This window comes from Schistocerca gregaria, chromosome 10 (assembly GCF_023897955.1).
Source record: "Schistocerca gregaria isolate iqSchGreg1 chromosome 10, iqSchGreg1.2, whole genome shotgun sequence".
NCBI classification, from domain to species: domain Eukaryota; kingdom Metazoa; phylum Arthropoda; class Insecta; order Orthoptera; family Acrididae; genus Schistocerca; species Schistocerca gregaria.
The window spans coordinates 139,350,807-139,364,268 of NC_064929.1; the positions used below are offsets into that span (position 1 = coordinate 139,350,807).

General features: G+C 42.3%; 1 protein-coding gene across 3 annotated transcripts in view; it reads left to right on the forward strand.

Annotated features, from left to right (window-relative positions):
- The window catches only part of LOC126293667 (probable cytochrome P450 304a1), a 76,928-nt gene that overhangs the window by 9,552 nt on the left and 53,914 nt on the right, over positions 1–13,462 (forward strand). The gene's annotated exons all lie outside the window — the stretch shown is intronic.

Genomic DNA, 13,462 nt, shown 5'->3' on the forward strand with positions numbered 1-13,462 from the left:
ACCGAACTATCAGTTTAATAACTAACAGCTGCAAAAGACTAACACGAATTATTTACAGACGAATGGAAAAACTGATAGAAGCCGACCTCGGGGAAGATCAGTTTGGATTCCGTAGAAATACTGGAACACGTGAGGCAATACTGACCTTACGACTTATCTTAGAAGAAAGATTAAGAAAAGGCAAACCTACGTTTCTAGCATTTTAGAGAAAGCTTTTGACAATGTTGACTGGAATACTCTCTTTCAAATTCTAAAGGTGGCAGGTGTAAAATAAAGGGAGCGAAAGGCTATTTACAATTTGTACATAAACCAGATGGCAGTTATAAGAGTCGCGGGACATGAAAGAGAAGCAGTGGTTGGGAAGGGAGTGAGACAGGGCTGTAGACTCTCCCCGATGGTATTCAATCTGTATATTGAGCAAGCAGTAAAGGAAACAAAAGAAAAATTCGGAGTAGGTATTAAAATCCATGGAGAAGAAATAAAAACTTTGAGGTTCGCCGATGACATCGTAATTCTGTCAGAGACAGCAAAGGACTCGGAAGAGCAGTTGAACGGAATGGATAGTGTCTTGAAAGGAGGCTATAAGATGAACATCAACAAAAGCAAAACAAGGGAAATGGAATGTAGTCGAATTAAGTCAGGTGATGCTGAGGGAATTAGATTAGGAAATGAGACACTTAAAGTAGTAAAGGAGTTTTGCTATTTGGGGAGCAAAATAACTGATATGGTCGAAGTAGAGAGGATATAAAATGTAGACTGGCAATGGCAAGAAAAGCGTTGCTGAAGAAGAGAAATTTGTTAACATCGAGTATAGATTTAAGTGTCAGGAAGTCGTTTTTGAAAGTATTTGTATGGAGTGTAGCGATGTATGGAAGTGAAACATTGATGATAAATAGTTTGGACAATAAGAGAATAGAAGCTTCCGAATTGTGGTGCTACAGAAGAATGTTGAAGATAAGGTGGATAGATCACGTAACTAATGAGGAGGTATTGAATAGGCTTGGGGAGAAGAGAAGTTTGTGGCACAACTTGACCAGAAGAAGGGATCGGCTGGTAGGACATGTCCTGAGGCATCAAGGAATCACAAATTTAGCATTGGAGGGCAGCGTGGAGGGTAAAAATCGTAGAGGGAGACCAAGAGACGAATACACTAAGCAGATTCAGAAGGATGTAGGTTGCAGTGGGTACTGGGAGATGAAGGAGCTTGCACAGGATAGATTAGCATCGAGAGCTGCATCCAACCAGTCTCAGGACTGAAGAGCACAACAACAACAACAACAACAACAACATTCTCATTCACACTGACATCGTGTTTTGGATTTTACCTTTCGCAAAATGATATAGGAATAGTGTGTAGTACTACATTGCACTAATGCATCTATAAAAATACCCTAAAAATTGATTGTGAGAGTTTCAAAGAATAAGAAGATAAACAGAATGTGGTTTTAACACGCTCCTAGAGATCCAAATGATTAAGTAGCCACATCCCTACGTGATGCGTCAACGATTTGGGTGTTAAAAACAAAATTGAGAACAAAACGCATTTTCGAGACCTCCTGCAGTTCGTCGAAGTTTATAACATGCATATCATGAATAAAAATGTTTCGTATATGGTGCTACACTCTAAAAATATCACGGCAGAGATCTTTGATCTCTGTCTACTGCGGTTGAGGATTCGTCCGCAGATAAACTCGTGACAAGAAAGATTATGAATCCGACTGCTGGTAGTTATATTCCCAGTAATTTAAGTTGTGCTCTTCGATTCCTGCCTAACCGCATACCCGGAAATCGCTACATATTCGGAAAAAATGGTGAATTATTTCTGACAAGGAAAAATATAAAGGTTACTGTCGGTTGTTTCACTCACAGCAATTTCATCTCCAACGAATTCATATTTCGTATTTTAAACACACAGAAATCACGAAATCATTACTGAGGAAGTGCGCTCTTACATGTAGGTAATAACGAATATTGCAGAAAAATCTTAACTTACACAAATAACCACGTCTCAGAACGTGTTTGCAAATACGAAGAGGAAAAAAAAAATTCGCATCCACCCATGCGCGAACGTGTGACCTTTGGTATCGCATTCCTGCGCGCTAACCACTTTTTTTTTTTTAAGTTTGTTGTTCATAACATTCCACAGTAGTACATAATTTTCAACTGACATTTAAAAGTAATAAAACAAACTAAAATTAATTACAGGTTCCTTGACATTCTGACCACGCCAAAGAACAGACACACAATGCTCATTCTGTAGAGGATCGTAGGCAGACTTCGTTACCAAACGGTGCTCCGTAAGTCATAAATGCGTCATAGTTTGGAAGGTTTCCAATATCTGGCTTCACATAATTGCTTTCCATTGTTACTTGAAAGTTGTAAACACATCTCGATAATTACTAACTAACGTATTTGTGGCAAAAAGTACACACAGACACTAGCAACATCAGTTCACACTCATGTAATATATGTAAGCAGAGCCGATGTCTTGATATTCAATGATCTTTCAACTCTTATTTGCGTAAAAATAACACGTATTTTGAGAGAATATTGACCAAAAACTTTTTTATGTAATCATTCACAGTAACAACCTAACCTAACCATATTTCTAACAAAGTAAAATAGCCTATTACGAACTCACTTTCCAACTGCATGCGTCCTCTGGTGATTCTTTAGTAACACAATCACTAAATCCAAAGCTAAAACCGCTAAATAAGTTTAAAATAACAAATTATACGTGTACATAAACCGCAGCTCACGGATCGACAGGGCCAGACCGAAATCCAAAACCTCTCGGTACAATTGTCGTAAAATCGGTCGGAGGACCGTTCGGTAACAAGTTTCAGAAGCTTACGGTATTTCGAGAATGAACCGAAAATGACGTCACTACCGAGACTAACCTACTACACCGGTCGGTATGAACGATACAGAATAAGGCCCCTGGAGAGCACCGGTTCCTTCAGTCGACATTCGACATACACGTCTACCTCTGCATGCGTACTCGGTAACCCACCGTACGCTACGAGGTGCAATGTAGCTGTGCCGCTACTACCCTTTCGTGTTCGACTCGGAAATAGAGTGAGGCAAAACCGACTGTCTACGGGGTGGTTATAATTAAACTTTCCATATTTAACACATAAGCTATGCAACCGCCTTGCAGCAGTGGATACACCGGTTCCCGTCAGATCACCGAGGTTAAGCGCTGTCGGGCGTGGCCGGCACTTGGGTGGGTGACCGTCATGGCCGCCATGTGCTGTTGCCATTTTTCGGGGTGCACTCAGCCTCGTGGTGCCAACTGTGGAACTGCTCGATTGAATAGTAGCGGCTCCCGTCACAGAAAAGCCAACTACCATACCAAAAAATAGTAAAAGACCTTGGAATAATCTTGGATGAACAACTAAACTGGGTAGAACAAATAGTCACAGCTTGCCGGAAATCGCTCTCCACCCTACATGCAATCCAAAAATTTCGAAAAATATTTCCGACCCATGTTAAACAAAAATTAGTCCAAACACTAGTCTTGCCTAATCTTTACTACTGTGATGTACTTCAACACGGCACAAATAGTGAAAATTCTAGATGCCTCGACCTAGTGATGAATGGTTGAATTAGATACGTGTGCAATATACGTTAGTATGATCATATCAGTCTTTCATATTCCCAGCTAGGTTGGATACGCCCACATAAGGCGCGCGATCTCCACACGATGTGCTTACTTCATCAATTTCTTAGCCACTGGTGCCCCCAATACTTATCTTCTTACATTAAACACCTATCATCATTCCACAATCGCAATGCCAGATCGAATACGTCTATCATCTTTGCTCTACCTTTACATAACACAAAATCTTACTCCGTGTCATTCTCCATCTCAGCCATACGACTATGGAACGCGCTACCCTCTGATCTGCGTCTTGTCCAGAACCATTCAACATTCAAGAGGGAACTCAAAACTTACATATTAGGGACGGTATAGCCACCATTGTTGTGCCCCTCTCATCTCCTCTCCATCATAGCTTCGAATTTTACCATTTTATTTCTCTTCCTCTAACCTAGCTACCTCTTCTATATCTCTTTAACCCCATTCTATCGTCTAATGTCTCTGCTCGATGAGAATAATTCACAAGCTGCAAGAACATAACGAGAAAATTCCCAACTAGCAATAGGACTGACATTCATAAGAGAAAAATAGTCATTGCTATTATTATTATTCTTGATTGATATAATTATTTTTAGATTGTTGTAATTATCATTGCACTACTGTTATAATCTCTATTTTTCTTCCTTAACATTAATACTGTATAACACGTTATATGTCATTAATGTTCTGTACAAACTGAAATTCGTTCAATTTGAGTATGCCTGGTTAGGTGTAAGAGAGGGCCTGAAGGCCATAATCTTGCCAGGTAAAATAAATGCATAAATAAATAAATAACGTCCGGGAGAGCGGTGTGCTGACCACACGCCCCTCCTATCCGCACCTTCAGATGAGGATGACACGGCGGTCGGATGGTCCCGATGAGCCATTTGCGGCCTGAAAACTGCTATTTAACACATAATACGGAAACAAATTACCGTGCGAGTACCAAGCTTGGTAGCACTAACGTCAAGGACATGGGGAAGAGAAATAATGCAGAATCAATTCAGTTGAAACACTTTTAATGTGCCGCTGCGGTAAATCATGCCGCTACCATTATTACTACAAAAGGGGGGCACGACTGCAATTCTGTACAGCAGGACGAATCATGTGCGTGGGTATGCTGGCTACCGCTCTTGATATGCTGTGCTTCAGATCAGCACATACTGTACTGGTCATTAAAATTGCTACACCAAGAAGAAATGCATATGATAAACCAGTATTAATTGGACAAATATATTATACTAGAACTGACATGTGATTACAAAAAGAAATGTTCAAATGCGTGTGAAATCTTATGGGACTTAACTGCTAAGGTCATCAGTCCCTAAGCTTACACGCTACTTACCCTCCATTATCCTAAAGACAAACACACACACTCATGCCCGAGGGAGGACTCGAACCTCCGCCAGACCAGCCGCACAGCCCATGACTACAGCGCCTTAGACCACCCGCCTAATCTCACGCGGCATGTGACTACATTTTCACGCAATTTGGGTGCATGGATTCTGAGAAATCAGTACCCAGAACAAACACATCTGGCGGTAATAACGGCCTTGATACGTCTTGGCATAGAGTCAAACAAATCTTGGATGGGGTGTACAGGTACAGCTGCCCATGCAGCTTCAACACGATACCACAGTTCATCGAGGGTAGTGACTGGCGTATTGTGACGAGCCAGTTGCTCGGCCACCATTGACCAGACGTTTTCAATTGGTGGGAGATCTGGAGAATGTGCTGGCCAGGGCAGTAGTCGAACATTCGCCGTATCCATAAAGGCCTGTACAGAACCTGCAACATGCAGTCATGCATTATCCTGCTGAAATGTAGTGTTCCGCGGAGATCGAATGAAGGGTAGAGCCCACGGGTCGTAAACATCTGAAATGTAACGTCCACTGTTCAAAGTGACGTCAATGCGAACATGAGGTGAACGGCACCTCATACCATCACGCCGGGTGGTACGCCAGTATGGTGATGACGAATACACGCTTCCAATGCGCGTTCACCGCGATGTCGCCAAACACGGATGCGACCATCATGATGCTGTAATCAGAACCTGGATTCATCCGGAAAACTGACGTTTTGCCATTCGTGCACCCAGGTTCGTCGTTGAGTACACCATCGCAGGCGCTCTTGTCTGTGATGCAGCGTCAAGGGTAACCGCAGCCACGGTCTCCGGGCTGATAGTCCATGCTGCTGCAAACGTCGTCGAACTGTTGTCTTGCAAATTCCCCATCTGTTGACTCAGGGATCGAGACGTGGCTGCACGATCCGTTACAGCCATGCGGGTAAGATCTCGACTGCTAGTGATACGAGGCCGTTGGGATCCAGCACGGCGTTCCGTATTACCCTCCTGAACCCTCCGATTCCGTATTCTGCCAACAATCATTGTATCTCGACCAACGCGAGCAGCAATGTCGCGATACGATGAACCGCAATCGCTATAGGCTACAATCCGACCTTTATCAAATTCGGAAACGTGATGGTACTCATTTCTCCTCCTTACACAAGACATCACAACAACGTTTCACCAGGCAACGCCGTTCAACTGCTGTTTGTGTATGTGACATCGGTTGGAAACTTTCGTCATGTCAGCACGTTGTAGGTGTCATCACCGGCGCCATCCTTGTGTGAATGCTCTGAAAAGCTTATCATTTGCATATCACAGCATCTTCTTCCTGTCGGTTAAATTTCGCGTCTGTAGCACGTCATCTTCGTGATGTAGCAAGTGTAATGGCCAGTAGTGTACTACGAAAGTGGCTCAAGATTGCATTCTGTACAGCAGGACGAATCATGTGCGTGGGTATGCTGGCTACCTCTCTTGATATGCTGCGCTTCAGATCAGCAGATGTCTGAATCCCAGAATGAGATTTACACTCTGCAGCGGAGTGTGCGCTGATATGAAACATGCCCCAGGCTGTGGCTAAGCCATGTCTCCGTTATATCCTTTCTTTCAGGAGTGCTAGTTCTGCAAGGTTCGCAGAAGAGCTTCTGTAAAGTTTGGAAGGTGGGAGACGAGATACTGGCAGAAGTAAAGCTGTGAGTACCGGGCGTGAGTCGTGCTTCGGTCGCTCAGATGGTAGAGCACATGCCCGCGAAAGGCAAAGGTCCCGATTTCTAGTCTCGGTCGGGCACACAGTTTTAATCTGACAGGAAGTTTCAGATGTCTGAAAATTCCCCTGTCCCTCAGGTAGCCCCACAATCAGAAATAACAGGAAGTGCGATCAGGTGATCGTGCCGGCTAAGCATTTGGAAACGATCGGGTGATAATTCGATCGTTTGCAAATGTGTTTCTCAGAAGCAGGTGAATTTCATGGGCGATGTGCGGTGGGGCCCCATCTTGCATGAAAATTTTGAGTTCAAAACTTCTCTTTACTGTAGGTGGGTATGACATACTGGCGAAGCATATCGGAGTAACGCTGGCCAGTCACACTACCGTAGAAGAATACTGTCAAATGATTTTTCACAAAACCCTAAGAAATTCCGGTTGTACGTAAAGGCTATTAGTGGTACCAAATTTAGTGTTCGGTCCCTACCGAACGAGACAAGAACTGAAACTGAGGGTAGCAAAGCAAAAGCTGACAAGCTTAACTCTGTTATCAAATGTTCCTTTACAAATGAAAACCCCGGAGTTTAATCCTCGTACCACTGGAAAGATGAGTGAAGTCAGTACCAGTGTCAGCCGAAATCGTTAAAATTGAACAAAGCTCCAGGGCCCGAAGAAACCCATATCAGATTCTGTACTTAATTTCGGCTGAGTTTGCCTCTCTTCAATCATCTACTATAGATCCCTCGGACAAAAATATGCCCAGTAGTTGGTAGAAGGCACAGGTCACACCTTTTTGCAAGATGTGTAGTAGAAGTGATCCCCAGAACTATCGTCCAATATCTTTGACATTGATTTGTTGTAGAATCTTAAAACTTATTCTGAGCTCAAACTTAATGAGGTATCTTGAACAGTATGACCTCCATGCCAATCAGCATGGATTGCGAAAACATCGATCATGTGAAACCCAACTCACACTTTCTCACATGACACACTGAATCAAGCCAGGTAGGTAGCAATATTTATTGATTTCCAAAAAGCATTTGACTCAGTACCACACCTATGCTTATTCTGAAAAGTATGGCTATATGGGGTATCAAGCGAAATTTGTCACTGGATTGAGGACTTTTTGACGTGGATGGCACAGTATGTTATCTTGGATGGAGAGTCATTGTCAGATGTAGAAGTAACTTCTGGTGTGCCCCAGAAAAGTGTGTTGTGATCCTTGCTGTTCATGTTGTATGTTTATGACGTTTCGGACAACATTAATAGTAACCTTAGGCTTTTTGCACATGATGCATTATCCATAATGAAGTACAGTCTGAAAGAAACTGCATAAAAATTGTCAGATCTTGACAAGATTTCACAGTGGTACAGAGAGTAACAACTTGCTTTAAATGTTCAGTAAAGCTAAATTCTGCAGTTCAAAAAAAGTAAAAGTTGTATCCTAAGGCAATAATATCAGTGAGTCACATTTGACATCGATCCACTCATATAAATACCTGAGCATAGCACTTTGTAAGCATATGAAGTAGAATGATCACATAGGCTCAGCGGTAGGTAAAGCAGGTAGTAGACTTGGATTTATTAGCAGGATACTGGCAAGTGCAATCACTAAACAAAGGAGACTGCTTACAAATCGTTCATGTGACCCACTCGAGAATGTTGCTCAAGTATGTGGCACGTGTACCAAGTACGACTAAGAGAGGGTATTGAACGTATGCGGAAAAGGGCAGAACAAATGGTTACAGGTTGTTTTGACACATGGGAGAGAGTCACAGTGACCCTGAAGCCACTGAACTGGAGACTCTTGGAGATAGACATAAACTATCCCGAGAAAGTATACTAATAAAGTTCCAAGGACCGGCTTTAAATGATGACTCTAAGAATATACTGCAACCCTCTACAAATCGCTGACACAGGGATCGTGAGGCTGAGGTAAGAATAATTACTGCATGCGCAGAAGCATTCAAACAGTCATTATTCCCATGCTCCATACGTGATTGGAACTGGAAGAAACCCTAACAAATGGTACAATGGAACGTACCCTCTGGAATGCACTTCGCAGTGGTTTGCAGAGTATGGGTGTAGATGCAGATGTAGAAGCTGATAAGATCTTTACCGTACTATGAACGAAAATTGCGAGGGCTATTCAACAACGAATGATCTTAATTTTTTTTATGGTCATGATTTCTCGTGCTAGATATTCTGCTAGCGTAATGAGTAACAAACAAACGTAGTGGTTTCACTGTTGGTAATCTCGTTGCCACCTGTGAAAGGCGGGCAAGCTGAGACAAATTCAGTACCGTCAACCACAACATTGGAGGTGAATCTCGATGAACAATAGATGGTTTTGAAATTCTGTTTTCGTCTAGAAAAAATCTTAAGCTGAGGCGCAAGCAGTGTTACAATGGGCCTATGGAGAGTCTGTTCTTCCCCAGAGCACAATTAGAAAATGGTTTACATTTCTTTTAAGAAGGGAGTCGATTAATTTCAAAGGAAGGTGGACCCGGCGCTCTAGTTATTGTTTGTAAAGAAGAAAACAATACCGCTACTATCATTATGAGGGAGAATCGACTAATAACTTTACGAACGCTTTCTGAAGTATTCGAAACTTCGTCGGGTGTCATCCACAAGCTGGTGAAAGGCAGTTTACACATGAGAGGTGTTTGTGTGCGGTGGGTCCAAAGACTACTGATTCCTGAACCAAAAGACAGTCCCACGCACGTCTCCATACGATTGAAGTTAAAGTTCGAAGAAAACCTGGAGATTCTTTCGAAGCTAATCACTGACCTATTTTCCTACTAAACTGCGCCAAGACTAGGTCTGTAAGTCGGTTGAAAGAGGTTGAATGAATTTTCAAGGTTGTAAAATCCTTTTAAAACCACCGTATATACAATTTTCTAAAGGTTCTAGAGAACCTGTCAGTATGCTTCCCTCGCATAATACACCTAAGGTTTCTGCAAACGACCAAACTGTTTGTCGAATTATTTGTCTATGAGCAACTTTGTTCGACGTGTTTGGCACACATAGGTTTGCGTCTGAAGCGTTTGAGACAAATTCTCATTGCTGGCCACCATCACGAGGTGTCGGACGTTGCTTTTGTTCATTTTCGTCGTTCTTATTTCGTGAGAAATTTTCCGCCCAGTATCGTGAGTTTCCACAATTGCGGGAACTACTCTAAAGAGAGTACGCGAAAAAAAAACAACAAGGTACAAGCAATTCTTCCCCCCATGAACCATGGACCTTGCCGTTTGTGGGGAGGCTTGCCTGCCTCAGCGATACAGATAGCAGCACCGTAGGTGCAACCACAACGGAGGGGTATCTGTTGAGAGGCCAGACAGACGTGTGGTTCCTGAAGAGGGGCAGCAGCCTTTTCAGTAGTTGCAGGGGCAACAGTCTGGATGATTGACTGATCTGGCCTCCTAACACTAACCAATACGGCATTGATGTGCTGGGACTGCGAGCGGCTGAAAGCAAGGGGAAACTACGGCCGTAATTTTTCCCGAGGGCATGCAGCTTTAGTGTAAGATTAAATGATGATGGCGTCCTCTTGAGTAAAATATTCTGGAGGTAAAATAGTCCCCCATTCGGATCTCCGGGCGGGAACTACTCAAGAGGATGTCGTTATCAGGAGAAAGAAAACTGGCTTTCTACGGATCGGAGCGTGGAATGTCAGATCCCTTAATCGGGCAGCTAGGTTAGAAAATTTAAAAAGGGAAATGGATAGGTTAAAGTTAGATATAGTGGGAATTAGTGAAGTTCGGTGGCAGGAGGAACAAGACTTCTGGACAGGTGACTACAGGGTTATAAACACATGTTTAATAATGAATAGGAAAATAGGAATGCGGGTAAGCTACTACAAACAGCATAGTGAACGCATTATTGTGGCCAAGATAGATACAAAGCCCACACCTACCACAATAGTACAAGTTTATATGCCAACTAGCTCTGCAGATGACGAAGAAATGGAATAAATGTATGATCAAATAAAAGAAATTATTCAGATAGTGAAGGGAGATGAAAATTTAATAGTCATGGGTGACTGGAATTCGGTAGTAGGAAAAGGGAGAGAAGGAAACGTAGTAGGTGAATATGGACTGGCGCAAAGAAATGAAAGAGGAAACCGCCTGGTAGAATTTTGCGAAGAGCACAACTTAATCATAGGTAACACTTGGTTCAAGAATCATAAAAGAAGGCTGTATACATGGAAGATGCCTGGAGATAATAAAAGGTATCAGATAGACTACATAATGGTAAGACTGAGATTTAGGAACCAGGTTTTAAACTGTAAGACATTTCCAGGGGCAGATGTGGACTCTGACCACAATCTATTGGTTATGACCTGTAGATTAAAACTGAAAAAACTGCAAAAAAGTGGAAATTTAAGGAGATGGGACATGGATAAACTAAAAGAATCAGAGGTTGTACAGAGAGGGAGAGCATAAGGGAGCAATTGACAGGAATGGGGGATAGAAATACAGTATAAGAAGAATGGGTAGCTTTGAGGGATGAAGCAGTGAAGGCAGCAGAGGATCAAGTAGGTAAAAAGACAAGGGGTAGTAGAAATCCTTGGGTAACAAAAGAAATATTGAATTTAATTGACGAAAGGAGAAAATATAAAAATGCAGTAAATGAAGCAGGCAAAAAGGAATACAGACGTCTCAAAAATGAGATCGACAGGAAGTGCAAAATGGCTAAGCAGGGATGGCTAGAGGACAAATGTAAGGATGTAGAGGCTTATCTCACTAGGGGTAAGATAGATACTGCCTACAGGAAAATTAAAGAGACCTTTGGAGATAAGAGGACCGCTTGTATGAACATCAAGAGCTCAGATGGAAACCCAGTTCTAAGCAAAGAAGGGAAAGCAGAAAGGTGGAAGGAGTATATACAGGGTCTATACAAGGGCGATGTACTTCAGGACAATATTATGGAATTGGAAGAGGATGTAGATGAAGATGAAATGGGAGATACGATACTGCGTGTAGAGTTTGACAGAGCACTGAAAGACCTGAGTCGAAACAAGGCCCCCGAAGTAGACAACATTCCATTGGAACTACTGACGGCCTCGGGAGAGCCAGTCCTGACAAAACTCTACCATCTGGTGAGCAAGATGTATGAGACAGGCGAAATACCCTCAGACTTCAAGAAGAATATAATAATTCCAATCCCAAAGAAAGCAGGTGTTGACAGATGTGAAAATTACCGCACTATCAGTTTAATATGTCACAGCTGCAAAATTCTAACATGAATTCTTTACAGACGAATGGAAAAACTAGTAGAAGCCCACCTAGGGATAGATCAGTAATGGCTTCCGTAGAAATGTTGGAGCACGTGAGGCAATACTGACCCTACGACTTATATTAAAAGCTAGATTAAGGAAGGGCAAACCTACGTTTCTAGCATTTGTAGACTTAGAGAAAGCTTACTGAAGTAACTGAGATTTCCGATGGTCCACTGGACATTGCAAAAGACAGGATACGATTTTTAACAGGGTGTGTGATCACAATGGATGGCAGCGTGTTCTCTGTAACGCGTTGACTGGAATACTCTCTTTCAAATTCTGAAGGTGGCAGGGGTAAAATATAGGGAGCGAAAGGCTATTTACAATTTGTACAGAAACCAGATGGTAGTTGTAAGAGTCGAGGGACATGACAGGGAAGCAGTGGTTGGGAAGGGAGTGAGGCAGGGTTGTAGTCTCTCCCCGATGTTATTCAATCTGTATATTGAGCAAGCAGTAAAGGAGACAAAAGAAAAATTCGGAGTAGGTATTAAAATCCATGGAGAAGAAATAAAAACTTTGAGGTTCGCCGATGACATCGTAATTCTGTCAGAGACAGCAAAGGACTTGGAAGAGCAGTTGAATGGAATGGACAATGTCTTGAAAGGAGGATATAAGATGAGCATCAACAAAAGCAAAACTTAGGGTAATGGAATGTAGTCGAATTAAGTCGGTTTTGCTATTTGGGGAGCAAAATAACTGATAATGGTCGAAGTAGCTAGGATATGAACTATAGACTGGCAAAACGCAGACTGGCAATGGTAAGGAAAGCGTTTCTGAAGAAGAGAAATCTGTTAACATCGAGTATAGACTTAAGTGTCAAGAAGTCGTTTCTGAATGTACTTGTATGGAGTGTAGCCATGTATGGAAGTGAAACATGGACGATAAATAGTTTGGACAAGAAGAGAATAGAAGCTTTCGAAATGTGGTGCTACAGAAGGATGCTTAAGATTAAATGGATAGATCACATAACTAATGAGGAAGTATTGAATAGGACTGGGGAGAAGTTTAAGGCATAACTTGACCAGAAGAAGCGATCGGTTGGTAGGACATGTTCTGAGGCATCAAGGGATAACCAATTTAGTATTGGAGGGCAGCGTGGAGGGTAAAAATCGTAGAGGGAGACCAAGAGATGAATACACTAAGCAGATTCAGAAGGATGTAGGCTGCAGTAGATACTGGGAGATAAAGAAGCTTGCACAGGATAGAGTAGCATGGAGAGCTGCATCAAACCAGTCTCAGGACTGAAGACCACAACCACAACAACAACAACAACAACACAAGCAGTTACCAAAATGGTACAGGTATTATCTCTTTCCCAGTCATAAATTACGCAGGGAGATGTTAAGAAGAAAAACCAGCAATCTACAAACAATATGCCAGCGGGAGCACAATAAAATAGAAAAAACTCGAAGTGCTTAGGTTGTTCCGTGGGTGATGTACATGTTTCCATATTATGGTATTTTGTTGAACTTTCATTACATTTGTACAGACATAT